Source organism: Rattus norvegicus, assembly GCF_036323735.1.
Source record: "Rattus norvegicus strain BN/NHsdMcwi chromosome Y unlocalized genomic scaffold, GRCr8 chrY_unlocalized_5, whole genome shotgun sequence".
Lineage (NCBI taxonomy): Eukaryota > Metazoa > Chordata > Mammalia > Rodentia > Muridae > Rattus > Rattus norvegicus.
The window spans coordinates 1,051,688-1,079,547 of NW_026947408.1; the positions used below are offsets into that span (position 1 = coordinate 1,051,688).

General features: G+C 36.1%; 2 long non-coding RNA genes across 3 annotated transcripts in view; one reads left to right on the top strand and one right to left on the bottom strand.

Moving 5' to 3' along the window:
* LOC134484762 (uncharacterized) overlaps positions 1-443 on the top strand; it is a 165,801-nt gene extending 165,358 nt beyond the window's left edge. The window contains exon 5 of the long non-coding RNA XR_010062522.1: positions 288-443. This is a non-coding gene — a long non-coding RNA (uncharacterized LOC134484762). The remainder of the gene's footprint in view (positions 1-287) is intronic.
* On the bottom strand, positions 145-27,718 carry LOC134484763 (uncharacterized). 2 transcript variants are annotated; one of them, XR_010062528.1, is made up of 4 exons: positions 27,534-27,718; positions 26,526-26,580; positions 1,539-1,677; positions 145-406 (listed from the first exon to the last, which is right to left on the bottom strand). It is a non-coding gene; the product is annotated as an uncharacterized LOC134484763 (long non-coding RNA). The 2 variants fall into 2 exon arrangements; XR_010062529.1 differs by lacking the exons at positions 26,526-26,580; positions 27,534-27,718 and adding an exon at positions 2,925-3,757.
* Between the last annotated feature and the right edge of the window lie 142 nt (positions 27,719-27,860).

Here is a 27,860-nt window from a genome sequence, read left to right on the forward strand (position 1 = left end):
TATATATATATATATATATATATATATATACATATATACAAATACATACATATATATATACATATATATATATATACATATATATATACATATATATATATATATGTATATATATATATATGAAGTTAAGAACAGGTGGGTGTATGTTTAATATTAAATTATCACATTTGAGAAAACAGTAGTCTATGCAGAAGACAGGACAATTTAGTCACTATATTTACAAAAAATGGTGTTTGCTGCAGATGAATGAATGATTCGGTGATTAATAGCATTACCTGTTCTTCCAGAGAACCCGTTGACAGCTCACAAGTGGCTGTAATTTCAGCATCACGGAACCTCACACCTTCTTCAACCTCCTGGACAGTAGGCATGCATGTGTTGCACATGTGAACAAGCATATGTACAACTAAAAGTATAAAAACAGAAGAGCAGTTCCTGCTTGACATAATTTGATTTTCGTGAATATTCATAGTAATGATCACAGTCAAATAAACACTTTATTGTGCTATAGTGCAATCAAAACCACTAAAAGGTAATGATCACATAAGTCACTTAAAATCTATTTATTTAAAAAATTGCAATAAAAATTTGCAGAAATGAAATTAAAATTTTATTAATATACGAATTAAAAAATATTAATATTCTCATATAGAGCTGAAAATAATACTTTACACATATTTCTTTGGCTTGTATAAACATTGCAGTTTGTGGTTAATTTGCTGCTGGTTTTTGTAGGAGTTCTTTTCCAGGTATTAGCCCATAAACTCTATAAACTCATGAAGAATACACTACAGGAACGTAGGCTCTATTGTGTTGAATCCAGGAAGGTTGCTACATGTTTTCCTTCTTGTCTGATCAATTTTCTCTACGTACATTACAAGGATATTTTTGTTCATGGATTCTTCCACTTTTGTCAAGCTGATAGCTGATAGCTGATTACTGGAGAATATTTAATTTTTGAAGATCATTTTTGAAGATATTTCCTAATGTCTGCACTATCAATGATATAGATTTTCAAATGTGTGGCCAAAGGAACAGCTATCAAGGGACTAAACATGACTTTTAATTAGTGTTGCTTTGTCTTTTTGAAAGAAGTAATCGGAAAGGGATGCTGTTTGTTTTAAGGGACTCTGGGGGGAAAACAGGAAGGAGGACAGCATTTGAGACATAAATAAATTAAAAAAATAAATAAATACAAAAAATAAAGAAGAATTCAAACTATACAGGAAAAACCGATTTAATTGCTAGGAAACAGTATGGTTTTATGTCGTGTCCTAATTCCTGAATTTTTATACTTTAAGCAATCTAATGACTAATTCTCAAAAATCAGAAAATTGAAAAAAAATTGTTACAAGTAACACAGTAGGTTTACCAAATCATAACAACAATGTTTCTAGAACTGTACACTTTCTATGACCATATCCAATCCAGAAATCCAGTTAACATTTACTTATTACATATCTTAAGTCATTCAGTTTTGTGATAATTCATTAATATTTTTATCTTCTGTGACCACACCTTTGAAGATAACTACTTACCTTGCAAGAATGTCTCTGAATTTGGATTTGCCCAGTGGTTTTCCTCTTTTAGGTTGAGATTATATGTACTTGCCACAGATACCACAAAGTGTTTCTTGCTTCGCTTATCGCAGTTAAGCATTAGGAGGATATCTGTCATCTTAACAAGAACCAAATATGGAGCAATGAAATTATTTTAAATTATTTTCCTTTCATATTTAAAATATTTTAATGTATTTTCTTTTGTATTTCCTTTTAAAGTAATAGAAGTTAAAAGAGAATTACTTAATGCCTATGGAAAGACTGTGTGTCTCTTCAATACTTTATGCATTGCTTTCAACATCTCGTCATTTTTTTACCAACATTTTGACCTGAATGGTCCTTACTCCATGTAAGTAGACTCAGAACAATGAGTCTGAGGAGAATATAATTACTGTCTTTCTGTATGGGTGACTCATGCCTAAAACAATACTGTAGTTTTGGTGTCATGGTAATTTGTCAATGTCTTCAATATTTTCAGCACACTTAAATGGAATTTTATTTTTGTTTCATTATACTCATAAAGACTCAAGATTCTAATTTTATATTATTTTATTTTACTGTTGAATAGCAACCTGAATCTAATTATATAACTCTAGCTGACTTTTATATTTGTATTCGGTCACTTGTAAACCCACTTCAGTTCCTGTATGTGAATGCATATTTGTGTGTGTGTGGATGTGTGTGTGTAAGTGCATGTGTGTATGTGTGTGTGCGTGTATGTGTGTGTGTGTGTGTGTGTGTGTGTGTGTGTGTGTACGTGTGTGTGTTTATCTGAAACTATGATATTGATGTTGAGAATCACCTGGCTGAAATTCTTTTCCACAGCCCTTTTAGAAATCAAAAAGTGGAGGAAAGACTACTCCTGTTCCAAAATAATAGACACTGGGTGAACAAAACTGAAGTATGGACTGATCAAATGGTACACAAAGCAGAGGTTAACAATTCACTCTCCTGAGAACTAATTAGCAGTTCCAGTCCAATGCAAAGAATTTACATGTACTGAGGAATATGGAATTGTATCATAACGAGCTGAGATCATGTACAAACAATTTCTGAAAGATTTCCAAATAGCTAAGAATGGATACAGAGAATTTTCAAGACCCTGAGACATTAACATGTGGTTTAAACTCTGTCCAGAGGAAACCACTTAAGTACAGGATTAATCTACTAAAGTAATTTAGTAGCAAGCATACTTTACAATTGTTTGCAATTAAGCATGGTGGTGAATAAAGAGAACACTTTAAAAAAAGGTATGTTTCTTAAAGTTTGTTTCAAGACAGCAAGAAAAAGCACAGTTATTATTTTTTTTCTTTCTTTCACAGACTTTGCACCTTTTTGAAAGAGCACTTTGGGATCCTTTATTACCTATTTATTATCAGAACTTTCTTCAGACCCAGAGTTCTTTTCAGTCCTGTCTTGACTTCTTCGTACTTTAAGCAAAGTTGATGGGTTCAGCATGGATATCACTGTGGTATGGAAGATGACCAATAATTTTTCAACTCCTTGTGGGTGGTTAGATTTGGATCTCAAGTAGTTTTTTCCCAACCCTACAAGGCAACCTATTCCCCATGAAACAATTGCCTTGTGGGAACATACCTCACTACTCATTTGGGCTGCAGAATGAAGCAGGGCCATACAGTGGACAAAGGCCATGGCTGGCAATAGGCAGCACTCAATTATACAAAAAGTGTGAAGAAAAACGTCTGTGTGGCACATCCCTCCTGAGAGATTCCTCAGATCTCACTTTCAAGGCTCTCCATATATTGGGTATGACAGAACTAGTGTAACCAATTTTCAGGATACATAAGTTCATCAGAAAAATGTACATGGGGGTGTGTAGAGATGTACTGGTGCAGATAACAAAGGCAATGAGAGCAGGATGAGGGTTGACAGGAGGAAGCATTCTCCAGGTACCTCAAACTTCTTGGCGATTGAAAAGCATTTGACAGACAAGTCCTTTTCCTGCCACAAAGAGCAATTGACACAATTAACACTCATCTCCTGGAAGACAGAGCATTAAGCCATTAGAAGGATTCTTGCAGATAAGAGATATTGATTTTTTAATACTTTTAGACACTCAGTTACATCAGAGTCAAAGTCTTTCTCTGTAGTCACAAAAATCAAAGCTTAGAAGTGATTTATTCTCACAGATTTTCATATCTAATACTTTCTCTCTTAACACCAGGAGATTTTCCAAAGTGTGTTAAGCATTGAGTCAAGTGTCCAAATATTTACAAAGCTGGTGCAAACTTGTAGTCTTTGCACTAATGCTGTTCAGGCAGTAATTTTCCCATGGGTGAGTTCAGTTTCACATGCTCTATAAGCAATCATTGAAATTAAGGAAAAGAAAACCTTGACTGTATCTCAACTTTTTCACCATTCTAATCAGTAACTAGTTATAAGTGTTATGCAGAAAAATAGATCAACCTACTTATTTCTATGCTTTCGTATTGCCACAGGTATAGTCTCTCCAACCACCCTGTGTGTGTGTTGGGCCCCGATTATTCTCTGATTGCTATTATGAATATTCAAACCCACACAATAAAGGTATAAATTCCTCAAGACCCATTATTTTTGAAGATAATGCAAAATCAAATAATCATTTGATAAATAAATGATAACTGGTTTTAATACATAGAATTAAAGGCAAGGCACATATTGATATCTACACAGTAAGGAGGTCATCAGAGAAGCTTTTTAAGATGTGTAAAGTGAGACATGGAAGTGAAGAATGATCAACCAAACAACACCATACACCTTCGTGCCACAACCTTCAATATGACAGATGGTATTTGTAACTTAATAATTAACGTCTCTTTATAGAACATGTTTTTTAGCAGGAGTATCACTGCATAGGCGTTAAATTTCTATTTTCTTAATATTTTTCGTGATATTCTATCAACCAGACTTTTGATTTAAATAAAGAAAAAAAAGAATAAAAGATGTATTGTCTTGATATGTAGTCCGGGCTAACCTGAAATTCCTAATTTCTCTGTCTCAGTCTCTTGAATGTGAGTATTCTAAGAACAGGATATGGTGCCTGACTTGATAGAAATTCCTTCCTATTCTTTAATCTCAACATCATGGAATTCCAACAAACTACCTGTATTTCTGTACACATAGTATTTATACAGTTCATCCCTCTTTGCTCATTTTTGCATATGGCACCTGTGGTGTGATTGCTTGGTTACTTTCATGGAAAATTGTTCAGTTCCAGCAGAGCCTAGTCTGTTTTCAAATATCTACCTTTTCTTCTCTCTATAGTTACACTCTGTTTTTCACAATGTCACTGCTAAAGTAGCTGTTAGCACTGTGGTGGTGACTACTTTTCATCTTGTTCACATCGTTGCCTTATATTGAGACTGAGTATGGACTGCAAAGTTCTTATCATTATGTTTACCATCCTTACCAATATCTGAGCTCTCATATAATGAGGAACTCCAGTGCTAAGCGTACTTTGGTTCCTTGGGGATTCTGCCTGTCCCTTCCCATTATATCTTCTTAAGTTCAGTCTCATGTCCCTCAAATATTGGAATGTGGCAAACTCATTTTTCTCACACTCTGATAACTTTTCCCTTCAAATGAGATGTCCTTTCCTGTTTTGTGGAGTGTATATGTCTTTGCTGATGTTTGGGTTTTCTTGACAAAAAATATACCACTTTTTCCTGACAAGTGTAGAGTAGGAGATATCACCAGCCTCTTAGGTTCTCTCTCTATTCACTTGATATAATGAAATGTCAGAGGTATGTGAGTAGATCAGCACATGGTTAATCCACAAATCAAATGTGATCTTCAGTATTTCCAAATTTTAGATAAATAAACATGTTATCTATGTTTACAAATACCATATAAGACACACACACACACACACACACACACATACACACACTCACACACACACTTGTATGCCTATATATTCATGCAGAGACAGAGACACCGAAAACACAATAGAAAAAAGCACGTAGAGGTTGTAAATGAATTAAAACGTTAGTATAAGCAACAATGAAGGATAACAGTATTTGTTTACATCCTGCTTCACCATTTGATCACTTATAAACACGGCTAAGAAAAAAAGCATTCCCCATGAGTTTACTTCTGTATGAATAAGTTAATTTCCCAAATCACTTAAGTTGATCAGGTGTGGAATGCTTGTCAGCTACATGGGTCATGAGCTTGTGTGCATGTCTAGCCACAAACATTTTAGATTTACATTTGGGTACACGCTATTTTGGGGAATTTCTCACCACAATACATAATTTTCGTTTCTGTTCAATAATTGATCACTAGATTAATTTTCTATTTGGGTTAATGAAAAAACACAGCTCTCCAAAACAACAAAAACAACAAAAAAAGAAAAACAATACACGATTTTCTTGTGGGGGCAGGGGACATAGTCAGGTATAATACTTTATTAGATCTATTAGATTGATCTGACCCATTCATACAAAAGTTATAAAAATCTAAGTATAGAGAACATAGGGTAGACTTAAAGCTCTGACAGTTATGAAGCGAGAGTGCTGTTGAACATACTTGACCATTCAGTGGACTCTGTTCTTGTAGAAAAAAAATGCTGGAATGCATAGGATTCTATTGTTATGCATTTCACCCTTATTTTAATGTAGTGTAAATATTTATCCATATTAAAATAAAAGAAACAAAAAACAAAAACAAATAAACAGCCTTCCCACAGCGAACACAGAGAATGACTATATTTTTAATATGAAATATTTTTAAAGCAACTTACTTTTCATTAGTAATTTCTGTATTTGTATAGTTAGCTCTCTAGTTAGAGAGTGAGGCCTTTCATCTCCCAGGTAAATTTCCAGAATATTAACTCAAGAACTAGAATGTTGTATTTACATTTGGATTTGTGCAATAAAAATGACTCACGAGAAATCCTGAGGTTTCATAAAAGAAAACTTACTAAAGCTAAAAGCACACATTGCACCTGACATGATAATAGTAGGATATTTCAACACCCCATCCTCATCACTGGAGAGATCTTGGAAACAGAAATTAAACAGAGATGTAGAGAACATAATAGAAGTTATGAAACAAATGGATTTAACAGATATTTATAGAACATTCCATCCTAAAATATAAGGATATACATTCTTCTCATAACGTCATGGAACATTCTTCAAAATTGACCACACAATCGGTCCCTCAGCAGACCTCAACTGATACAGGAAGATAGAAATAATCCCATGCATTCTATAAGATCACCACACACTAAGACTTGTCTTCAACAATAACAATAATGTCAGAATGCTCACGTATACATGGAAGTTGAAAAATGCTTTACTCCATGACAAATTGGTCAAGGAAGAAATAAGGATAGAAATTAAAGACTTCATAGGACTTAATGAAAATGAAGACACAACATTCCCAAACATAAGTGACACAATGAAAGCAGAGCTAAAAATAAAAACTTATAGATCTGAGTTCTTGCGAAAAGAAACAGGAGAGAGCATATATCAGGAGCTTGATAGCACATGTAAAAGCTCTAGAACAAAAAGAACTAAGTAAACCCAAGGGGGGTAGAAAGCAGGAAATAAAACTCAGAGATGAAATCAATGAAGCAGAAATGAAAAGGACCATACAAAGAATCAAAAAACCAGGAGCTGTTTCTTTGACAAAAACAATAAGATAGTTAAACCCTTAGCTAAACCAACCAGAGGTAAAAGAGACTGTATCGAAATTCACAAAATCAGAAAAGAAAAGGGAGACATAACAAGGGAATCTGAAGAAAGTAAAAAAAAAAAAAAAAAAAAAAAACATCAGATTCTACTATAAAAGCCTATATTCAACAAAACTACAAAATCTGGAGGAATGGACAATTTCGTAGACAGATACCAGGTAGCAAAGTTAAAACAGGAACAAATAAACTATCTAAAGAACCCCATAACTCCTAAAGAAATAGAAGCAGATATTGAAAGTCTCCCAACCAAACAGAGCCCAAGTAGAGATGGTTCAGTGCAGAATTTTATCAGACCTTCTTAGAAGACCTCATACAAATATTATCCAAACTCTTCCACAAAATTGAAACAGACAGAGAACTACCACATTCCTTACATGAATCCACAATTACTCTTATACTTAACCCACACAAAGACTCAGCACAGAAAGAGAACTTCAGACCAATATCCCTTATGAATATTGATGAAAAATACGTATAACATTCTTGCAAACCGAATCTAAGAACACATCAAAAAAATCATCCATCATGATCAAGTAGACTTGAACCCAGGGATGGAAGCATGGTTTAATATAGTAAAATCCATGAATGTAATCCATCATGTAAACAAACTCAAAATTAAAGAGCACATGAACATTTCATTAGATGGTGTGAAAGCATTTGACAAAATTCAACAATCCTTGAGGATAAAAATCCTGGAAAAATCAAGAAATGAAGGCTCATATCAAAACATAGTGTGGGGCTGGGGATTTAGCTCAGTGGTAGAGCGCTTACCTAGGAAGTGCAAGGCCCGGGGTTCTTTCCCCAGCTCTGAAAAAAAGAACCAAAAAAAAAAACATATTGTAAGAAATATACAGCATACCTGTTGCTAACATCAAACTAAATGGAAAGAAATTTGAAGCATTCACACTAAAACCAGGAACTAGACAAGGCTGTCCAACTCTCCCCTACTCATTCTAAACAAGACTCCATGCCATAGTCAGAGAAATCAGACAGCATAAGGGGTTCAACCAGATACAAATTGGAAGAGAAGATATCAAAATATCACTATTTGCAGATGATATGATTGTATATACTTAAGTGACCCCAAAAGTTCCACCAGAGAATTTCTCAACCTGATAAATAACTACAGCAAAGTGTCAGGGTATAAAATTACGTCAAACATACCAGTATCCTTCCACTCCTCAATGGATAAACACGCTGAGAAAAATAATGAAATCACACACTCCACAATAGTCCCAAATAATATAAAATAACTTGGTGTTAGTTGAAACAAGCAAATGAATGATCTCTATGACAATAAGTTCAAGTATCTGAAGGAAGGAATTGAGGAAGATCTCAGAACATAGAAAGAGATTCCTTGCTCATGTATTGACAGGATTAATTTAGTAAAGTTGACTATTTTGCCAAAAGCAATGTACAGATTCAATGTAATCTCCATCAAAATTCCTACTCACTTCTTTAATAAAGCTAGAAAGAGAAATTTGCAAATTCATTCCGAATAAGAAAAAAGCCATGTAGCTAAACCTATCCTCAACAAAAAAAGAACTTCTGGGGGAATCATCACCCCTGAACTCAAGCAGTATTACAGAGCAATAGTGATTAAAAAAAACTGCATGGTATTGGTAAAGAGACAGATGGATAGACCAGTGGAATAGAATTGAAGACCAAGTAATGAACCCACACACCCTATCGTTTGATATTTGGCAAAGGAGATAAAACCATCCAAATGAAGAAACAGCATTTTCCAGAAATAGTGCTGGTTCAACTGGAAGTCAGCATGTAGAAGAATGAAAATAATCCCAATTTTATGACCATGTACAAAGCTTAAGTACAAGTTAATCAAGGACATACACATAAAACCAGATACACTCAAACTAATGGAAGAAAAGGTGGGGAAGAATCTTGGACACATGGGCATTGGAGAACATTTCCTGAGTAAAACACTAGTGACTTATGCTTTAATATCAAGAATTGACAAATAGGAGATCATAAAACAGCAAAGCTTCTGTAAGGCAAAAGACACCGTCATTAGGATAAAACTGCAACCAACGGATTGGAAAAGATTTTTGCCAATCCTATATCTGACAGTGGATAATATCCAAAATATACAAAGAACTTAAGAAGTTAGACTCTAGAAAGCAAAAATACCCTATTAAAAATGGGGTAGAGTGAGTTACAAGACATTCTCAGCTGAAGGTTTTCAACTGGTCAAAAAACACCTAAATAAATTTTCAACATTCTTAGTCATCAGGGAAATTCAATCAAAACAAATCTGAGATTCCACCTCACAGCAGTCAGAATGGGTAAGATATAAATCTGAGGTGACAGCAGATGCTGGCAAGGATGTGGAGAAAGAGGAACACTCCTCCATTGTTGGTGGGATTACAGACTGGTACAACCCTTTTGAAAATCATCTGAAGTTTCCTCAGAAAATTGGACATTCCATTACCTGAGTACCCAGTAATACCTCTCTTGGCCATATAACCAAAAGATGTTCCAACATACAACAGTGCAATATAGTCGAATATGTTCATAGCAGCCTTATTTAAAATAGTCAGAAGCTGGAAAGAACCCAGATGTCCTTCAAGAGAGGAATGGATACAGAAAATGTGGTACATCTACACAGTAGAATATTACTCAGCTATCAAAACAATGACTTCATGAAATTCATAGGCAAATAGAATAAACTAGAAAATATCATCCTACATGAGGTTATTCTATCAAAGAAAAACATACTTGGTATGCATTCATTGGTAAGTAGATATTATCCAAAAAGCTTGAATTACCCATCGTGCAATACACAGACCACATGAAACTCAAGAAGGATGGTTAAAATGCAGATGCTTCACTCCTTCTTTAAAAGGGGAAACAAAATACCCATGGGAGGGGATAAGGAGGCAAAGTTTATAACTGAGATTGAAGGACCTGCCGTTCAGAGCCTGGCTCACATGTAGCCCATACATATACAGTCACCAAAACTAGATAAGATGTATGAAGCTAAGAAGTGCAGGCTGACGATAACTGGATATTTATCTCTCCTGAGAGACACAGCCAGAATATGTCAAATACAGAGGCAAATGGCAACAGCAAACCACTGAACCAAATCAGACCCCAGTTGGAGGAATTAGGGAAAGGATTGAAAGAACTGAAGTTAATAATAACAATCTCAACCAAACAGAGCTTCCAGAGACCAAATTTCCAACAGCAAGACTATACATGGCCTGACCCATGGTTCCAACTGCATGTGGCAAAGGATGGTCTTGTTGAGAAACAATGGAATGAGAAACAATTTTTTTCGGACAATGTTGTACCCCCAGTGTAGGAGAATGTGGGGAGGTGTAGGGAGGCTGTGAGTGGAGAGGTGAACTCCTTTATAGAAGGGTAGGGGGAAGGGCTAAGGGGCTTGTGGACTGGAAACCTGGAAAAGGGAATAACATTCGAAATGTAAACAGGAAATATCCAACAGTGAGAGAGAGAAAGAGTGAGAGAGAGAGAGAGAGAGAGAGAGAGGAGGAAGAATAAGAGGAAGAATAAGAGGAAGAATAAGAGGAAGAAGAAGAAGAAGAAGAGGAAGAGGAAGAGGAAGAGGAAGAGGAAGAGGAACGGGAACAAGAACAAGAACAAGAACAAGAACAAGAACAAGAACAAGAACAAGAAGAAGCAGAAGAAGAAGAAGAAGAAGAAGAAGAAGAAGAAGAAGAAGAAGAAGAAGAAGAAGAAGAAGAAGAAGAAGAAGAAGAAGAAGAAGAAGAAGGAATTGACAGAGAAAGAAAAATAAACTTCCATTCTTCCCCATTCCCACTCTTCCTCAGCTGTTGTTTAGGCAGTCATGTTAGTGAGATGCTATAAGTGTAATTTCTGGTGTTACTTTGGAACACCATCTCATAGTATACTTTAGTCTCTTACAATCTTCTTTCCCCTCTTCTGTAATGTTCCTCAGCCTTGAATCAAGTGACGTTTTATAGATAGATGCATTGAGACTGCACCTGAAATTTCTATCCTGCATTTTGAAAGGCTGGGATTTTTACTGTGATCTTTGTTGCAGAGACTGTAATTAATTCTGTATATAAGGACACATGACTTTGATTGATGTTAGGTATGATACTGGCTTAAGTAAGTAAGGGACTGTATATACTCCCCCATAGTCACAGCTGCAATAGCCTTATTTATGTGGCTAAATTACCAGTACCATCCATGTTCATTGAACAGGACTTAAGCAAAATTAGAGAGCTGTTGGCTATCAGCAAGCTATTTCTGCCACTGCACTGCCCTTATGTTTATCCTGTCATGTTGATCATTGTGTTTTACAGGCATGATGTGAACAATCACTTGAAACTGACAAGACTGGTGATTGTAATTACATGCTATACTAGAAATTAGACCTGTGCCTGGCACATCTTTCTCTTTAATAGTTACTTTCTGATACTCAGGAGAATGTAAAAGTTACATTTAGTCTTAAACTAACAAAAGGAAATTAAACTTTTTCCTGTTATAGAGCGTTTTTTAATTGAAGCAAAATAAATATTTACTTGATGTTGGGGAAATATAATTTAATAGTATAATCCAAACACCTTTTAAGTGATTGAAAGTCACATGTAGTTGGTAGCTGTCATACTTTCTAAAATTGGCATCAGGATTATAACGATGAAATATTCTCTGCTTTATGCAAATACAAAGGAATAATGAACAAAATTACGTACCAAGCTTCAGGATTTAGGTAAATAATTGCATTTATTCAATTGTATAAGATTATATCATATTAGCTAGGTTTCAAGTGCATAATAATCATGATTAAATTATTAATTAAATATTAAAATAAGCATACTTGGGTTACCAAGTATAAATGGAAAATAAAATATATTAGAATAACCAAAAATATTTATTAAAAGCAAAATGATGAAAATATTGTTTACATAAAAGCAGCCTGGAGCTATATGTCACCTTAAAGTTTTATAGTGTGTTCCAGTGAGGTGTCCCAGCAGATAAAATTTCATGCCTTGAAAAACCAAGAACCTAAATTTGATACCTACACATATATGTTTTGAAGACTTCAATATTCACCACAACACCTGCACACATAAAAGGCTACACAGAATATTAATAATGAGACTAATGAGAACAATAATGATAAGAAAAAGAAAAAAAACAAAAATATAGGAACATTTTAAATAAATAATATATTGTATTGGTCTTAAAATAGGAAATTAAACACTTTTTCTTAGTACACTAACTATTCAAAGGAAAACTAACAGGCTTTTACTTCATTCTATATGAAAGCAAAAACACATGAGATCGATTGTGCAGAGGACAGAAACAGACACTTATCCAAGGTTCTATAAGAAAAATTTGAAAGATCTACAGTATAATATTAACATATTTAATCAAACACATCTTACGATGATAAAGGAAAGAAAACTGGAAAAAATGATGGCTGAGTGTAGTCTCAGCACCTAGAATGTGCCAAGATGTCTCAAATACAAAGACACCAGAAATACATGAGAAAATGATAAATAGGTTGATTTTATTATGGAATAAGTATTGTAATATTAGCTTAGTGGTTAAGAGCACTTATACTCATAAGAGCAAACACATTCCTTTTCCAACATCCACGAAGCCACTTGCAACCAGCTGTAAAAGCAGCTCCAGGGGATCTGACATCTCCTGGTCTCCCCAGGTGCCTGTGTCCATGTGCACAAATCTATTCATACGCATTCACACATAACAGATCACTCAAATAAAAAAGATTCATGAATGTATTTTCTGCACATATTATGAATAGTAAACATTCTACATATGCAAACACAATTGCTACAATATAATAAGAAAGAAGACAATTCGCAAATAGTATGAAGAGTAAATTAAGGATTAAAGCTTACACAGTTCAGTAAGGATAAAATGTTAAACTTCACTATTGAATTGCAATGTGGATGTTAAAAAAATCTAACATTTGAATTTATGAGTAAAACTATTTTATAAATTATTTTATTTAAATACATTCCTTCCATTGTACAATCTCCTTGTCCCCTCACACAGTTACTCATCCCATTCCACCTCTTCCTTCCCTGACTCCAAGACGATGTTCCCCAGATTCTGCCAGGCCCCATAATCCCTGGGGCCTCAAAACTCTCAAGGATTAGGTCAGACCAGGCAGTCGTCAGCTATACATGTGTCAGGGCATCAGAGCAGATAGTGTATGCTGCCTGGTTGTTGGCTCAGTGTCTGGGAGATATCAACAGTCCAGAATAGTTGAGACTGCTGGTCTTCCTATAGAGGTTGCCCCCCACTTGAACTTCGTCAATCCTTCCCCTAATCCAACAACTGACAGAAATCAGAGACTGTTACCGTTTTAAAATATATGTATCATTTAATTTTGAATGGTACACTATGGGTTCTTTCACAAAAAATTGATAGCATTATGTATTTATTATAGTCTTCAGAGATGGAAATTTGGCAGTATTTATACAAGTATTTCATTACTTTACAGCATTGAGATCATTCCAACAATGTGTTTTGTAATTTAAACAAAATATATTGTAAATAATCACCACTGAGTACAGTGCCAAAGTCAGTGTCCATGCTGATTTTCTGTAGCGAACTTTACTTAATGAAAATGAAAATAATCTGAATGCCACAATTAGGTTATTATTTAAACAAATGAGTAATCTACCATTTATTAAATGCATGATATTCCATGAAGAAATTCCTCATGCACATGTATTCAAGATATATTGTTAAATGAAAAACAAATGAGAGATTATTGCATTATGTAATTAAACTTTATAAACAGAAGATTAACATATATTCTATAATTTTGTCAATGTAGAGTAAACCTGATACAAGAGCATGGGAGGCAGTAGACAGAACACTGGGAGTTCTAGGTCATTTTGAGCTACACAATGAGATCCAATTTTAAAAACAAATAGATCTGATTTGAAAGAATATCTGCCAAACCGATCTTAGTGGTTACATTTGGAAGTTTTAAGAAAGCAAGTTATTCTTTGACAATTCCATACATGCACAACACATGTATGGAAGCCCACTACACTCCCAATATCTTATCTTCCCCAACCAACATATCCTCTTTAGACCAAATCCCCTCAGCACATGCATATCTTTTATTTTTCCTTCATGACCCCCTGGATTTAACCTGAGTCACTTTTGTGAAAAAGACCATGAAGCTATACACTTAACAACTTGTAAGACACCAGTGGCTACATCATTTTCTATTCTCCAACACTTAGCTTAGTTCCTTTGAATAGGCAGGGTCAATATTATATAGGGTCTGTTCAGATAGATGTAAGTATTCTGAGTTCCTGAGTGCCACAACTGTATCAAGCTCAGAAGACAGCACCTCACAGATTTCCTTACCTATTAATTAGCCCTTGAAAGAGGCCAAGGCCTGCATATCACCTTATCTCTACACTGGAAGTTATCTCCGGTGGATAATCATTTGAAAATGAAAACTTAGTTTTCTCCAAGGGAATCTCACTGGGTAACCAAACTAATTTTAAGGGTAGAATTCGTATAAAGAAATAAGGGAACTGAACAACATCTTTGGGGGATCCTTGTCTCATAATATGACAGGAGTTTTTATTCGGAATGTCTTTTTCCTTTTGTTATTTATTTATTTATTTATTTATTTATCTATTAATTTTTACTCTGTATGCTTTGTGTATATATTTTTTCTTGGTTTTCTGTTTCCATGAAATACCTGATTGTGTGAATGGAAGTCTGTGTCTCTGTGTCTGTATCAGATTCTTGTAGCCTGCATTGGCTCTTTTCTATCTGTTGTTTTGTTCTATTCAAATTCATGAACTTTCATTTTATTTTTATCCCTTAGATGACTGTTTGTTTTCTAGTGAGAGTCAGAAGAATGTAGATACAGATGACTGGAGAGGAATAGAAGAAGGAGGGAATAGAGGAAAGGGAAATCATAATTCAAATACATTGCATGAAAAAGTCAAATTTTAAGAAAAGAATTTTAAAAAACATACTTTCTAGTGCCTGTCTGCCCACTTTTCTCAAAGGCTTAACAAATTTTATATTAAAAGTTAATAAAAATATTTTAAACCCTTTCCAAGGCAAGGAAAATTATTTGTTTACAGCCAATCTGGAACTGCAACTATGGGAGTGAAGCTTCTGTAGAGTTGCAATATTGCAATAGGAAATTCATTAAATGCTTTCAGAGATATTAATCCACGGAAGTCCAGTGGGAGTTTCACATGATGGATGTTAGAAATTTTCAATGGGAAGATATACGTTTTCGATACTTCAGTTTTCATGCAACTCTTCAAGATCAAATTAAATGTATGGGATACAATCAAGGAAGAGGTATGATCCTTTGAAATTTTCACAATTAACCCAAATAATACTAAAATACCATTAATAATTCAGAATATATTGTATCCTAAGCCCACATCAGCATGACAATTACGAAATAGAAGTAGATGTGTATCAGTGGATAAAAGCTGTTTCTGGAGAGGCACTATTTTATTTCTGGGACAATTTCACTTCGTTGGTAGATGGGTTAAATTAAAGTTTGATAATGAAGGCCTTGCTGTAAAAGATCATTCTCTCTCAACAGGAATTTCAAACCCTGATGTACAGCATGCTAGCATTTCAATCAATCATCTGAAGAAACCTTGATAATGTCTTTATAACATTAAAATGACTGTACAGGAGTTAGTGTTAATCAACATCTCTTCTTCAAGCAAAATACTTCTCATTTCATCCTTTGGTGTAACAAGATTCCAAATTCAATTTCATGTAAATTAGATGAAGATGATGATGTTGATGTTGATGATGGTGGTGGAGGGGGTGGTGGTGTTGGTGGTGGTGTTGTTTGTGGTGGTGAATATGATGAAGTCAAAAACGATCTTTTGGGACAGAGAACAAAGCCCATAATATATTCAGTGTTTTTCCTATCTTTATTGTGTCTAGGATCGAGAGTGAAAAATAATCTATTGCAAGTGCTATGTTGGGAAGGAAGAGGTTTAAGCTCATCAATAGCCCACTATCCATTACAAGAGAAAGCAAATTTGTCCTGAGAAATATATATATATATATATATATATATATATATATATATATATATATATATATACTCACATGAAACCCTTACCATAACCATAGCAATGAATCAATTTAATTATGTGAGGCAGCAAATTGCCTTTCAGAGTTTAGCTAATTAATATAAAGTGATCATGTACAGAGTGCACTCCCTGGCTGTCAGGACCAAAGCCCATGAATTTTAGATCTTGTTGTCCTAGGATTTTAAAAGTGAATGACATAATTTATGGCAATGTGCAACTCTAAAAGTCTTACTATATAAGTCACAGAGACACCATAAGATATGCTGATTATCAGGTTAGAACTTTTATATTCATAAGTATTTGGAGTTTCAAAGAGTAAAATTGTTGAGGTTAAGAACTGGGCATTTTTAGGTTTGCATTTCAATCTCTATTGTGCAGTTTGGTTTTGGTGGATCATTACACAGTGTTTTATTTTATTTTATTTGAAGAAGTGATATAAGTTAACTGTACAGATTAATGAGTCTCAGTTTGATATTTCCATAATGCAGACAGCATGCACTGAACTAATGTAACTACATATTTTCACTGAATTTTCTGCAACTTACAAAAAGTTAGGATTCTCCATTCTATTTTTGGGAAAAAATGACTTCCATAGGATATAAAAATCCTTAATATATTTTCAGAACTTTTTCCTTATTTTAGAATTTTATTTATTCTTCACACACGAATACAATGTACCTTGATCACACCGATCCTTAACTTGGTTCTACTCTCTCTGGATTCATTCCATTTCCAGCTTCATGTTCTTTATATTTTCCTGTTTTATTTTCTTTATAATCTATTGGTTCACTGATTACTGCCTGTTGGGATCTTCCCTAATTCATTGTCTTAACTGTGTACAGGAGTTGTGCATACGACTGTAGATGCAGTGAGTCCATTGGTCCGACAACTGTTTCATCTCTAGATGTCACGGTTGGATCCTCTCACTCCCCAATTTGGCCTTCTCCTTTTCTGCTGTTTCCCCATCCTTATGCTCAGCTTTCTTCTTCTCATGGTCTTAGCACTTATATAAGTTACACAGATCAACAGTAATTACTGCACAGTACACCTATACATTTCTCTGGCCACAGATCATAAAAGTAGTAATGTATGGATAAAAACAGTTAGTATTGGAAGGCAGTTTAACAACATGGCCATTTAGCAAAACAGGAATAGTAGGATCCTCTCTATGGCCATGTGAGCCATGGGGAAAATGTGACCATGTTTACAACATGACATCTGACTTTCCTTCTATAGTAGAGGCTTCAAAGTCAAACAAACAGCAGTTGGCGATTTTCATAAAATTTATATAATTGTCTTCATATTTCTGGATTTTCAACTGGCACAATGATATCTAGTTTCATCAATATCCATGCCAATGATATAATTTTGCTCTTTTGATGGTTAAAAAAAAGGTCTGGTGCCTATATAAATTATTTTTCCAATTTTGTAACATGGATATTTTGAACAGTGAGAAGGTAAATACAGTCATGGAGTTATACCTGGAATAGACATATTCCTCAAGGTACATATTCCTTCAGTGTTACTATTGAATCACAAATAATTTCAGTTTTCAGTTTTATATTAATTTCTTTAGTAGCTATATTGAATTTTAGATCCAACAAACATATACCAGGGTTCTTTGTTCCAGCAACACTATTCAAACACTGTCATTTGTATTTGTACTTCATCAACGATTTGTGGGTTTAGTAATTTTCATATAATTTTTGATAATTACTGTGCCATTATTTTAAGCATTTAATCAACCATATTGCATATTTAATTGCATTACTTTATTTCTGATGAATAAGGTATTTTGTGTCTTATAGATATGATCCATACATCAGATAAAGAGCCAGTAAAGTTTCTCCATCGTTATTTAGTTGGTATCTCTTAATGACACTCCATTGTGAACATGTGCCATATTTTCTGTATCCATTCTTCTGTTGATAAGCATCTAGGTTCTTTCCAGCTTCTCCTATTATAAATAAGGCTGCTATGAACATAGTGTAGCACGTGTCTTTGATACATGTTGGGGCATCTTTGGATATATGCCAAAGAGAGGTGTAGTTGGGTCTTCAGATAAATCAATGTCCAATTTTCTGAGGAACCTCCACACTGATTTCCAGAATTGTTGTTCCAGTCTCCAATCCCAACAAAAATGGGGGGTGTTCCTTTTTTTCCACATCCTCGCCAGGATTTGCTATCAGCTGAGTTTTTGATCTAAGCCATTCTGACTGGTGCGAGGTGAAATATCAGGGTTGTTTTGATTTGCATTTACCTTATGACTAAAGATGTTGAACATTTCTTTAGGTATTTCCCTGCCAATCGATATTCTTCAGATGTGAATTCTTTGTTTTGCTCTGAACCCCATTTTTCAATAGGGTTCTTTGTCTCCCTGCCGGCTAACTTCATGTGTTCTTTGAATATTTTGGATATACACTCTCTGTTATAGGATTAGTAAAGATCTTTTTCCAATCTGTTGGTTGCCATTTTGTCCTAACAACAATGTCCTATGCCGTACAGAAGCTTTGCAATTTTATGTGATCACATTTGTCAATTCTTGATCTTAGAGCATGAGCCATTTTTGTTTTATTCAGGAAATTTTCTCCAGTGCCCATGTGTTTGAGATACTTACCCAATTTTCTTCCCTTAGTTTGAGTGTATCTGGTTTGATGTGGAGGTCCTTGATCTAGTTGGACTAAAGGTTTCTACAGGGCAGTAAGTATGGATCAATTTGCCTTCTTCTACATGCTGACCTCCAGTTGAACCAACACCATTTGCAGAAAATGCTATCTTTTTTTCCATTGGATGGATTTGGCTCCATTCTCAAAAGTTAAGTGACCATGGGTTCATTTCTGGGTCTTCAATTCTATTCCACTGGTTTATATGCCTGACGCTGACTTAAAGCCATATGGTTTTTATCACTATTGCTCTGTAATACTCCTTGAGTTCAGGGATAGTGATTCCCAGGGAAGTCCTTTTATTGTTGAAGACAGTTTTAGCTATCCTGGGTTTTTTTTTTCCAGAAGAATTTATGAATTGTTCTGTCTAACTCCATGAAGAATTGGACTGAAATTTTGATGGGGATTGGAATGAATCTGTAGGTTGCTTTTGGTATAATTGCCATTTTTACTATATTAATCCTGCCAGTCCATGAGCATTGGAGATCTTTCCATTTTCTGAAATCTTTTTCACTTTCTTCGGAGACATGATGTTCTGCTCATGTGCTTATATCTTTTACTTGCTTGGATAAAGTCACCCTGAGATATTTTATATTATTTGAGGCTATTTTGAAGGGTGTCATATCCCTTGTTTCTTTCTCCGCTTGTTTAGCTTTTGTGCAGAGTTATTTTTATCCCCAGGCCCTTTGCTGAAATTGTTTACCAGGCTTAGTAATTCTCTTGTGGAACTTTTGAGGTCACTAAGTATACTATCATATCATCTGCAAAGAGTGCTATTTTGACTTCTTCCTTTCCAAACTTTATCCCTTTGACCTACTTTAGTGTCTGCTTGCTCTGGCTAAGACGTCTAGAACTGTATTGAATAAGTTGTGAGAGAGTGGGCAGCCTTGTCTAGTCCCTGATTTCAGTGTGATTGCTTTAAATTTCTCTCCACTTAGTTTAATGTTAGCTATGTATTTGCTGTATATATTTAGGTATGGGCCTTAAATATCTGTCCTTTCCAGGACTTTTATCATCAAGGGATGTTGAATTTTGTCAAAATCTTTCTCAGCATCTAATGAAAATTTTCATATTTGAGTTTCTTTATGCAATGGATTAGATTGTTGGTTTTCTGTATTAAAACATCCCTGCAAGTCTGGAATGAATCCTTCTTAATCATAGTGTATTATTGTTTAATGTGATGTAGGATTAGGTTTGCAAGAATTTCTTTGAGTATTTTTGTGTCGATATTGGTAAGAGAAATTAGTCTAAAGTTCTCTTTCTTTGTTGGGTCTTTCTGTGTTTTAGTTATTACAGCAATTGTGGCTTCATGAAAGCAATTCGGTAGTACTACATCTTTTCAATTTTATGGAATACTTTGGACAGTATTGTTATGAAAATTTCAGTGAATTTTGGATGGATTTCTGCATTAAACCTATCTGATCCTGGACTCTTTTTGGTTGAGAGAGTTTTGATGATTGCTTGTATTCCTTTGGGAGTTATGAGTTGTTCAAATGGTTTATCTTTTCCTGATTTAGCTTTGGTACCTAGTATTTGTCTAGGAAATTGTTCTTTTTCTCCAGATTTTCAAGTTTTGTTGAACATAGGCTTTTGTAGTAGATTGATTTTTTTTTAAATTTCCTCTGATACTGCCGTTAAGTCTCCCTTTTTAATATTTGATTTTGTTAATTTGGACACTCTCTGTATCCTCTGTTTAGTCTGGCTGTGGGTTAATATATACTGTTGATTTTCTCAGAGAGCCAGGTATTGGTTCTGTTGATTCTTTGTATAGTCCCTTTTTTTCTACTTGGTTGATATCAGCTCTGTGTTTGATTATTTCCTGACTTCTACTCATCCTGGGTGTATTTGCTTCTTTTTAATCTAGAGGTTTTAGGTGTGCTGTCAAGCTGCTGATGTATCCTCTCTCCTGTTTCTTTCTGTAGGCACTCAGAGCTATGGGTTTTCCTCTTAGAACAGCTTTCATTGTGTCCCAAGAGTTTGGGTGTATTGTACCTTCATTTTCATTGAATTAGAAGAAGTCTTTAATTTCTTCCTTTAATGTTTCCTTGACCACGTTATCATTGAGTAGTGCATTATTCAACTTCCATGTATATGTTGGTGTTCTTTCCTGATTGTTTTTGAAGAACAGCCTTAGCCCATGGAAGTCTGGTAGAGTGCATGGAATTATTGCTATATTTCTGTATCCTTTGAGGCCTGCTTTTTGACTGATTATATGATCAGTGTTGGAGAAAGGGCCATGAGGTGGTGAGAATAATGTATTTCCTTTTGTTTTGGATAGAATGTTCTCTAAATATCTGTTAAGTCCATTTGGTTTATACCTTCTGTTAGTCTCTCTATGTATCTGTTTAATTTCTCTTTCCATGATCTGTCCAGTGGTGAGAAAGGGGTGTTGAAATCTCATACTCTTATTATTTGCGGTGCCATATGTTCTTTGACTTTAGTAAGGTTTCTTCTTTGTATATAGGTGCCCTTGTATTTGCAGCATAGATATTTATGATTTCGAGTACATCTCGGTGGATTTTTCCTTTGATAAATATGAAGTGTCCTTCCTTATGCTTTTGAAGGACTTTCGGTTGAAAGTTGATTTTGTATGATATTAGAATGGATACTCCAGCTTGCTTCTTCAGACCATTTCTTTGGAAAGTTTTTTTCCAGTCTTTTCCTCTGCTGTAGTGTCTGTCTTTGTCTCTGAAGTGTGTTTCCTGTAGTGCAACACGCTGTGTCCTCAATACATATCCAGTGTGTCAATCTGTGTATTTTTAGTGGGTAATTGAGTCCATTGATGATGAGAGATATTAAAGAATAGTGATGGTCGCTTTCTGTTATTTTCATAATTGCAGGTTAGAAAATGATTGTGTGCTTCTCTTCGATTTGTTGTGAAAAGATTAATTTCTTGCTTTATCTATGATGTTACTTGCCTCCTTGTTTTGGGGCTTGCCAGTTAGGGTCCTTTGCAGGACTGGATATGTAGAAAGATATTCTGTAATTTGGTTTTGTCATGGAATATTTTGGTTTCTCCATCTATGTTAATTAGGAGTTTTGCTGGATACAGTATCCTGGGATGGTGTTTTTGTTCTCTTAGTGTCTGTATGTCATCTGTCCAGGATCTTCTGGCTTTCGTAGTATCTGCTGAGAATTCTGTTTTGATTCTGATAGGTCTGTCTTTATATGTTACTTGACCTCTTCCATTACTGCTCTTAATATTTTTATTTGTTTTTTGATTTTGGTGTTTTGAGTATTATGTGATGGGACGATTTCCTTTTCTGGTCCAATCTATTTGGAGTTCTGTCGGCTTTGTGTATGTTTATGGGCATCTCTTTCTTTAGATTAGGGAAGTTTCTTTCTATAATTTTGTTGAACATATTACTGTCCCTTGATGTTGACAGTCTTCACTCTCTTCTATACCTGTTAAGCTTAGGTTTGATCTACACATTGTGCCCCGCATATCCTTTATGTTTTGGGCTAGCTGCTTTTCCATTTAAATTATCTTTGACAGTTGTGTCAATGATTTCTATGGAATCTTGTGCTCCTTAGATTATCTCTTCAATCTCTTTTATCCTGTTGGTGATTCTCGCACCTGTGACTCCTGGTCTCTTTCCTAGGTTTTCCATTTTCAGGGTTGTCTTCCTTGTGCTTTCTTTATTGTGTCTATTTCTATTTTTAACTCCAGGGTGGTTTTGTATATTTCCTTCTCCTGTTTTGCAGTTTTTCCAGTAGTTCTTTAAGGTACTTTTGAGTTCACTCTTTCAGGGATTCTACTTGTTTACTTCTGTATTTTCTATTGTCCTTTGTCTTCTTAAAGGAGTTATTTATGACCTTCTTAACACACTCCCCCATCATGATAAAATGTGAATTTAAATCTAGATCTTGCTTTTGTTTAGATATACACTGTTTGTTTTGATGGGAGAATTGGGTTCTGTTGTGCCTAAGTAGTCTTGATTTCTGTTGCTTGTGTTCCTGACTAGCCATCAGGTTGTCTCTGTAGCTAGCTTCTCTTGGTCTTTCTGTCGGTGGTTGACCGCCCAGTAGGCTTGTGTGTCAGGATTGCTGTAGACCTGTTTTCCTGTTTTGTTTTACCCAGTTATGGGAACAAAGTATTCTGTTCTCAGGCATGTAGTTGCTCCTGTCCACTCCCTTTCATCTTTCCCTGTGGGCGGGAACGAGAAGGAAATTCCCATACTTCTCCTAGGTCCCACTGTAGGGTGGGGACACTGATGGCACAAAATGTTTTCCTCTTGAGTCAGGAATCTTGGCAGAGTGTAGTCCTCTCTGGTTTCCCAAGAGTGTGTGCTTCTCTGAAGGTCTAGTTCCCCCACACTCAGGATTTTGGTACAAGGAGCTGTTTGACCAGTTCAGTTCAGATCCAGGCACAGTCTGGAACATGGTGCTCCTTTAGATTTACTCCTCCTATATTCCTGTGTCCAGAAGCACTAGGCAGTTTTGTCTTGGGCTAGAGGTGTGGGCAATGGTGGGCAGAAGTGGCAGTCTCTGTTCCTTGTACGCTTGGTATTGCCCACACTCCTGGGTGATCAGCTCTCTCTCCCACAGCATCTAGAATCAGGGAGCTCTGGGCCAGGACCACAGAAGTTCAGGAGCCTGCAAGAAACTGGAACTGACTGGTCCCAGGGCAGTTCTGCCTTTGTGTGTCCTGAGACCACCACTCAGCTCACTTCAAGCAGAAAAGTTTGATTCACCTCTTGTCTCAGGCCTGAAGTCACTCGTTGGGCTGACTTGCAGATTTCCATGAAGGCTGCAACCAAAAATGTTCTGCCCCTACTGCCCCTAGGTCCCTATTAACAGGAGGCCCAGATGGAGCTAGGTGTTTTTTTCTTGACTCAGGACAGTGAGCAGAGTTCTCAGGGGTTTCTGCCCCTCTGACAATCTAAGACTTCCTCAACCCACATGAGATTAGGGTGTAGAATAATGTTAGGACCAGTTCAGATCCAGGAGCAGTTTGTACTGCAGGGCTCCTGAAGCTTGACTACTCCTATATTCATGTGTCCAGAGGCACTCTGCAGTTTCCTCTTGGGCTAGGAATGTGTGCACCGGTGATCAGAAGTGGCAATCTCTCCTTCCCTGTGGTCTCAGTATTGCCCACTCTTCTGGGTGATCAGGTTTCTGTCCCACAGAGTTTCCAAAGGAGTTTCAAATGTTCATTCCCTATCCTACAGGTCTCCAGTCTTTCCAATTCTCCTCCAAAGTGTATTGGAAAAGACCCTTCTGTTCAAGGGGAGTACAACAAATCCCATCAGACAAAGAGGGCTGCAAAAGTTCTTCTCTTAAAGGTTATCTCTGTGATTTCTCATATTCCACAAATGGATTAAATCCTGCCCTGTCTCCCCATGAGACTTTACTACCTTGGCCTGCTGCCAAAGCAGGGATCACAGCCATGTCCACTCACAAAGACAGACAAAGATGCCTCCCATCTCCACCAAAGTGCCTTATGCAATCTGCTTCGGGTAAAATGAGTTTGAAACCTGATTCTGCTGACAAAGGGAATTTCAGAAGTACCCTATTAAACCAAGAGGACCTTCAATGTCCTATACTATTAAAAATGGGCTTAAATAATCACTTATGGTCCAAGGGGGACAAAATCCCCAAGTGAACCTCATAACACACATACCAGCCCAAGCAGAGACAAAATTTTCTGCATTTACACCATTAGTTCAAGGACCACTGCCAGTTTCAGAAGGGGCTCTTGAGAATTCCAAACACGTGTAAGATGTGTTAGAAAATTCTGAGTCCACCCAAGGAACTCTTACGCCTTCCAAACATAAAAAAATATGTTCTAGCACCCTCACCATTTCCCCTTGTACTGCAAATGTCCCTATACAACAGAGAATTATTCAAATATCTTCTACCACTGAAAAGGACCCACGTGACTTGTCATTAGGCTCAAAAGAGCCAGGTTTATCACAACACACAGTCAATGAGCCATGCAGGCTCCATATTTATACAATGTGCAGAGAAGATAAAACATCTCCTACATCCTCAGGGGACTCTAGGTCATTTTGTCCTGAACGGAGAGGTTCCAAAATTTTCCACATATAAATCAGAGATGCTAGAATTTCCAAAACTGAGCAGTATTCTCTGAGTAGTACTCTATCTCATAAAGATTCTGTGAGACAAGAAACATCTACAAAAGAGTTCTACCCACAGCCACATCTTTAGGATTGGCTTGTGGATTGGACACATGTGCAAAAGATGTTCTAGGACATATTCCATCTGTAGAGAAGGTTATGGGTCGAATCATATGTGAACCAGGAGTAGGGGAACATGATATGCAAACACCAGTGTCTGTAGCATCCCCGAAATCTGAGGAAAGGGATTCCTTGGATTCCATTAGTGCAAAAGAATGCATATGACCTCCGCAAACTTCACAGGAGTCTATAGAACTTCCTTATCTCCTCAAGATTAGCCATCTTCCCCAACTACAGAAGATGCTACACACTCTTCCAAATATGCAGAAAGGGTTGCCTGTCCTTCTTTATACCCACAAGCGGACCCAGAACATTTGTAAAATACTTCAATGGCTCTGCACTTTTCCTTACCTTCTGAAGGGGCCTTGGAACCTGTTTTTCCTGTCAAGCAGGCTAGGGAAACTGACTCTTCTATACGAAAGTCTGTTTCCTCTTCTCTAGCAAAAGAAATATTTCTTGGAACTTCCTCAATTAGTCAACAATATGTAGAAACATCCTTATCTGCTCATGAGGCTCTCAGCCCTCTCACATATGCCCATGATGCTGTAGGAGAGGTCTCATCTTCAGAGGTAGCTCTAATACCTACACCCCATTTTGATGTCAGTCAGGATTTCTAAACATGTACAAGGTACATTAAGACCTTCCTCATCTGAGAAGGATGTCTTAGGATCTACTGCATCTGAACAGCATGCTTTACAACTATCCCCATCTACCCAAATAGATTTCTTTCACATGTCCACTCTGGGCAGAAATACTCGATATTCTCCCTCTACCAAAATGGACCACAGGCATCCAGTTTCTAGAAACAGTGTTTTAAGGTTTGTTCCTTCTGATGGAGTCTTGAAATATTTCTCCTCTAAGGAAGACAGTTTCAACCTTCCCCCTTCTGCCAAAAGAAATCTTGTGCTATCTTCTTCTGCAAAAGAGACACCAAAACCTACAACTACTCCTCAGGTGAGTCCCACACATTCTCCATCTGTCCAAAGGGCCGTGGAATTTTCAAAAAATGACGAAGGAAATGTGGAAAGTTACCAATCCTTTCAAGGGAATGCTGGACATCTCATGTCCTCCAAAGATGCTCAAAGTGTTTTTTTATTGTGCAAATTAGACTTCAAAAATACAAAACCCTTTTATATTTCCAAAGGTCTGACGGAATGTCCACATCAAAAAAAAAATCATTTGGACCTTATGCCATTAGCCCATGCATCTAAAAACAATCTGGCTCTAGTACTCTTCCTGGAATACATTGACCACCAGCCATACATCCCCAGGACAATTGAAATCTAAAAAGGGGTATCTAGAAACTTTACCATCTGCCCAAAAGTCTTTAGGATGTTCAGCAACTTCTCCAAGAGCTCGGTGCACCTAGAGAACAAAATAACTATAGTCATCTTCCCAGGGTATTTTCCCTAGAACCACATATTTCTTCTTTTATTTTATATCAAGACAGAAGGCCAGCTTCCTTCTCCCCATCTCTGATCTCTTCATCCTATCTGTACTCCCTTCCAAATGGCTCTTTACTCCGAATTAGAGGCCAAATAGTAAACCATAGATATATAGAAGGAATATCTGAGAGGTAGTTGCTGTCAAGATAAACCTTGTGATGTCACAGAGGAAGCTAGTGTTCTCCAGGATGCAAGAGATTTTTCATGGAGGGTCTAATGATGATGTCACTGAGAAGTGCCATGGCCTACCTGCTGAACAGCTTTCCTTACATTGACCAGATTTGGAGGTGCCCTCTCCAGGAGTGTTTCCTGTGACACAGTAGAAATCTTTACATGCTACATCTCTCTAAAGCTGGAGACTTCTCTCTTCCTCATTAGTGATCACATGCTCTGAATGAAGAAAGTTATTCAGGGGTTTGTCATGGGTAGAAAAGATCTAGGAACAAGGAAGGAAGGAGATTCTACTCGAGATTTAATTTACTCCAATTTCCAACCTTCTGACATAAATTTCAATTCCCTAGGTTTAATCTGTTTCCTAGTTGCCACTATTTTCCCTACATACCTTTAATTGAATGAATATTGTGCTACATTTTGTGACTGGAAATTCATGGACCATGGGCATCATTTATGTTCCTGCATGTGTATTCAAAAATTTCATTTTTCCAATTCCATTTTTGCAATGAATTTGTCAACTAATGGGGCCCACTTATAGAGTGAATATAAGAGTGGAAATATAGTGTACCTACTTCAAATGATCAACTCCCCAATCCTTATTTTATCTATAAATTACCAGACATCAGTTAAGCAAAGGACAGCATGGACTATAGAATTTGGTTCTGTAGTTCTATTATATATCTTTTCTCTAATACCAACCTTCCTGTTTGTCCAGGGAAAGACTTGATGATTTTGGATGTTTTACCATGATTCTTCCTTCAGGCCAAACATTAGTTTCTGGGTGATGGGCAGCAAGAGGAATGGCTTGAGGTCCAGTGAAACCTCAACTTCAGTAGGTTATGAGAACAGGAGGGAGTATATTTGGCATTGTCATTTGTGGATCATATATTCTTGACCTAGTTAGGCACAATCCATGTAAATATTCCATCAAAAATCGTAGTTGTAGGAGCCACCAAAAGTATATATAAGTTTAAAAGTATATATAAAGTATATATATATGATAGATAGATAGATATAGATATAGGT